General features: G+C 46.7%; 1 non-coding gene across 1 annotated transcript; it reads right to left on the bottom strand.

The window, feature by feature from the left end:
• Nucleotides 1–2,869: 2,869 nt before the first annotated feature.
• Trnak-uuu (transfer RNA lysine (anticodon UUU)) lies at nucleotides 2,870–2,941 on the bottom strand. Its single transcript has one exon. It is a non-coding gene; the product is annotated as a tRNA-Lys (tRNA).
• Nucleotides 2,942–5,386: the final 2,445 nt, after the last annotated feature.

The raw sequence follows: 5,386 nt of genomic DNA, 5'->3' as shown, positions 1-5,386 counted from the left end.
GGGGACCGAACCCACGCCTTTCGATTACATGTCGAATGCCTTACCAATTCGGCTATCTGGGCGACTGTGTTCGGTCCCCACTCTGGGTTCGGTCCCAACTCTGGGCGCGTGTTTTTCTTTCTTTCTTTCTTCTGTATATTAAAAAAATGTTTACTACATTAACCGTAGTGAAAAAGAAAAAGAGCCTAACCACACCCCTATGCCTCCTTTGGCGTTGTAGACTGCTGCCCTATCTTTCTGTATTTCCTGAACGAGCCCCTCATTTCCTTACTATATTATTCTGCGAAAGCCTAGCGAGGGTCTCGGTTCTGGCAGCCTTGATGCCTAGGTAGCATAAGAGGGCTTCCCGCCAGTTACCCGCTCATGACAGGCTGTAGACGCTCGAGTCACGCCCCGGGGGTTGAAAAGAAGGTCCCCTTCTCCCCGTGTAGTCAGAGTGGCGCTGGCTACCACCCTCAAGCGTCAGATACACTTCTAGTAAATATAAATAGCCCAGAAAGTGAAGGAGAACACAGTCGCCCAGATAGCCGAATTGGTAAGGCATTCGACATGTAATCGAAAGGTGTGGGTTCGGTCCCCACTCTGGGCGCGTGTTTTTCTTTCTTTCTTTCTTCTGTATATTAAAAAAAATGTTTACTACATTAACCGTAGTGAAAAAGAAAAAGAGCCTAACCACACCCCTATGCCTCCTTTGGCGTTGTAGACTGCTGCCCTATCTTTCTGTATTTCCTCAACGAGCCCCTCATTTCCTTACTATATATATATATATATATATATATATATATATATATATATATATATAAATATATATATATATATATATATACAGAAACATAGGTCGGAAGTCACAACGCCAAAGGAGGCATAGGGGTATGGTTAGGCTCTGTTTTTTACTACGGTTAATGAAGTTAAGATTTTTTGAAATATAAGGAAGAAAGAAAGAAAGAAAAACATGCGCCCAGAGTGGGGACCGAACCCACGCCTTTCGATTAGATCTCGAATGCCTTACCAATTCGGCTATCTGGGCGAATGTGTTCTCTTTCACTTTCTGGGCTATTTATATTTACTAGAAGTGTATCTGACGCTTGAGGGTGGTAGCCAGCGCCACTCTGACTACACGGGGAGAAGGGGACCTTCTTTTCAACCCCCGGGGTGTGACTCAAACCTCTACAGCATGTCATGAGCGGGTAACTGGCGGGAAGCCCTCTTATGCTACCTAGGCATCAAGGCTACCAGAACCAAGACCCTCGCTAGGCTTTCGCAGAATAATATAGTAAGGAAATGAGGGGCTCGTTGAGGAAATACAGAAACATAGGTCGGCAGTCTACAACGCCAAAGGAGGCATAGGGGTGTGGTTAGGCTCTATTTTTTACTACGGTTAATGAAGTTAAGATTTTTTGAAATATAAGGAAGAAAGAAAGAAAGAAAAACACGCGACCAGAGTGGGGACCGAACCCAGGCCTTTCGATTAGATCTCGAATGCCTTACCAATTCGGCTATCTGGGCGACTGTGTTCTCCTTCAATTTCTGGGCTATTTATATTTACTAGAAGTGTATCTAACGCTTGAGGGTGGTAGCCAGCACCACTCTGACTACACGGGGAGAAGGGGACCTTCTTTTCAACCCCCGGGGTGTGACTCAAACGTCTACAGCCTGTCATGAGCGGGTAACTGGCGGGAAGCCCTCTTATGCTACCTAGGCATCAAGGCTACCAGAGCCGAGACCCTCACTAGGCTTTCGCAGAATACTATAGTAAAGAAATGAGGGGCTCGTTGAGGAAATACAGAAACATAGGTCGGCAGTCTACAACGCCAAAGGAGGCATAGGGGTGTGGTTAGGCTCTCTTTTTTACTACGGTTAATGAAGTTAAGATTTTTTGAAATATAAGGAAGAAAGAAAGAAAGAAAAACACGCGCCCATAGTGGGGACCGAACCCACGCCTTTCGATTGGATCTCGAATTCCTTACCAATTCGGCTATCTGGGCGACTGTGGTCTCCTTCACTTTCTGGGGTATTTATATCTACTACAACTGTATCTGACGCTTGAGGGTGGTAGCCACCGCCACTCAGACTACACGGGGAGAAGGGGACCTTCTTTTCGACCCCCGGGGCGGGACGCGAACGTCTACAGCCTGTCATAAGCGGGTAACTGGTGGGAAACCCTCTTATGCTATCATGGCATCAAGGCTGTCAGAACCGAGGCCCTCGCTAAGCTTTCGCATGATAATAGGGTTCGGAAATGAGGGGCTCGTTAGGAAATACAGAAAGAAATGCCGGCAGTCTACAACGCCAAAGAAGGCATAGCGGAATGGATAGAATATTTTTTACCGTTAGTGACGTTACATTATTGTTTTTTATTAATCACATGAGAAAGAAAGAAAGAAAAACACGCGCCCAGAGTGGGGACCGAACCCACGCCTTTCGATTAGATCTCGAATGCCTTACCAATTCGGCTATCTGGGCGACTGTGTTCTCCTTCACTTTCTGGGGTATTTATATTTATTACAACTGTATCTGACGCTTGAGGGTGGTAGCCAGCGCCACTCAGACTACACGGGGAGAAGGGGACCTTCTTTTCAACCCCCAGGGCGTGACGCGAACGTCTACAGCCTGTCATAAGCGGGTAACTGGTGGGAAACCCTCTTATGCTATCCTGGCATCAAGGCTGCCAGAAACGAGGCCCTCGCTAAGCTTTCGCACGATAATAGGGTTCGGAAATGAGGGGCTCGTTAGGAAATACCGAAAGAAATGCCGGCAGTCTACAACGCCAAAGAAGGCATAAGGGAATGGATAGAATATTTTTTACCGTTAGTGACGTTACATTATTATTTTTTAATAATCACATGAGAAAGACAGAAAGAAAAACACGCGCCCTGAGTGGGGACCGAACCCACGCCTTTCGATTAAATCTCGAATGCCTTACCAATTCGGCTATCTGGGCAACTGTGTTCTCCTTCACTTTCTGGGGTATTTATATTTACTACAACTGTATATGAGGCTTGAGGGTGGTAGCATCGGTTCTGGCAGCCTTGATGCCAAGATAGCATGAGAGGGTTTCCCGCCAGTTACCCACTTATGACAGGCTGTAGACGTTCGTGTCACGCCCCGGGGGTTCAAAAGAAGGTCCCCTTCGCCCCGTGTAGTCTGAGTGGCGCTGGCTACCACCCTCAAGCGTCAGATACAGTTGTAGTAAATATAAATACCCCAGAAAGTGAAGGAGAACACAGTTGCCCAGATAGCCGAATTGGTAAGGCATTCGAGATCTAATCGAAAGGCGTGGGTTTGGTCCCCACTCTGGGCGCGTGTTTTTCTTTCTTTCTCATGTGATTAATAAAAAATAATAATGTAACGTCACTAACGGTAAAAAATATTCTATCCATTCCCCTATGCCTTCTTTGGCGTTCTAGACTGCCGGCATTTCTTTCTGTATTTCCTAACGAGCCCCTCATTTCCGAACCCTCTATCGTGGAAAAGCTTAGCGAGGGCCTCGGTTCTGGCAGCCTTGATGCCAAGATAGCATAAGAGGGTTTCCCGCCAGTTACCCGCTGATGACAGGCTGTAGACGTTCGCGTCATGCCCCGGGGGTTGAAAAGAAGGTCCCCTTCTCCCCGTGTAGTCTGATTGGCGCTGGCTACCACCCTCAAGCGTCAGATACAGTTGTAGTGAATATAAATACCCCAGAAAGTGAAGGAGAACAGTCGCCCAGATAGCCGAATTGGTAAGGCATTAGAGATCTAATCGAAAGGCGTGGGTTCGGTCCCCACTCTGGGCACGTGTTTTTCTTTCTTTCTCATGTGATTAATAAAAATAATAATGTAACGTCACTAACGGTAAAAAATATTCTATCCATTCCCCTATGCCTTCTTTGGCATTGTAGACTGCCGGCATTTCTTTCTGTATTTTCTAACGAGCCCCTCATTTCCGAACCCTATATATATATATATATATATATATATATATATATATATATATATATATATATATATATATATATATATATATATATATATATATATATATATATACAAATATATATATCTATACATATATATATATGTGTGTGTGTCATGAATGTTGTTTGGCCTGACCGCGTAGAAAGTCACGAGCCGGGACAATGTTCTTGCAAACGCACACACACCAACTGTAATAACCGAACTGATATACAGCGCGGGAATAGAATGTACAGCACACGAGCGTACTACACGCGGAAACACACAGGTGAGGATGATTGCAGCCAAAGTCATGAAGTCATACGCTCACAGACGGCGATCGCAGAGACGTGCCGGTCTAGATGATACGAAAAGTAGACGCACTTCTCCGGCTGGCCACGGGGCAGGTTGCTCTATTCGATGAGGAGGTGCCTCGCTGTACAAGGACGTGATGATGGCCGATGGCTAGCGGCGAGACGAATGGCTTGGGCCGGCGCCATGGTGCGGCCTCGCTACCGGAACCGCGATCACTCCAACGGGCGCAACCGCTTCTGGTCTTCTCGTCGGCAGCCCGGGTGGTGGCTCGGACGGGAGACCCGGCTACGGTCCTCGGCCTACACCGCTAGGGTGGCCGTCTGGCTGCCTTTGAGAATGAACAGCTTCCCCTTCTTCTTCTTCCTCGTACCTTGCGTCTTTTTTTTGTCGGCTACAACCGTGGAGTTAGGTGGAGTGGCCTTTCGATTTGTTGCAGCGACACCTCATCACAGTACCCCGACCTTAAGAAAGTTCTTTGGAGAACTATTCTGAAGGTCGTAGTCGGCAAGCCAGTCTGTGTCCATCAGAATTCATGAGAGGTTATGAGTGTAGCGTTCAAAAATGAGTCTAAATGAGAAAAGTCCACGACGTGCAGAGCACAGTCACTGAGGTGAGTTCAGAAAGGTTCACCAAAATAGTTTCTTAAATGCAATTCCTTTTTGTAACGGTGGCTGTATTATACAATGTCTCTAGGCAAATTGAACATCTACGGCATTTTTTAGGCTGCCTATTTACACGAGTAGAATAAAAGAAACCTAGACGACGTAGCACCACTACAATTCATAGCACAGAAAATGGTTACATAAATATTTCCAGTGTACGCGCGACAATTCCGGGAGGGCCAACGATTGTTCACCATATTGTTACATGGCACAGGACTTGAACCATGAGATGCGTATTATGTATTTGATACTATTTACATGGCGGCTATCACCGAGCTCACACCGGCTGCGCGTCAGCCACTTCCTCGTCTGCGCCTATGGTTGCACATCGGGGATTGTCCACTTGTTTGTAACATCACCCCCCGGCCAAAGACGACCGTCCCGGTCGTGCTCGGTCACCGTGACTGAATGGGTGCGGTGAGGATGAGATGCGATGTGTATTAACACTGAAGTCCTTTCCACGGCAAATGACGATGGCGG

Source organism: Haemaphysalis longicornis, unplaced genomic scaffold (assembly GCF_048455015.1).
Source record: "Haemaphysalis longicornis isolate Haplotype H1 unplaced genomic scaffold, Haemaphysalis longicornis Haplotype H1 scaffold_5, whole genome shotgun sequence".
Taxonomy (NCBI): domain Eukaryota; kingdom Metazoa; phylum Arthropoda; class Arachnida; order Ixodida; family Ixodidae; genus Haemaphysalis; species Haemaphysalis longicornis.
Note: the sequence above shows the minus strand (reverse complement) of the source record. Positions and strands in the feature narration are given on the sequence as shown.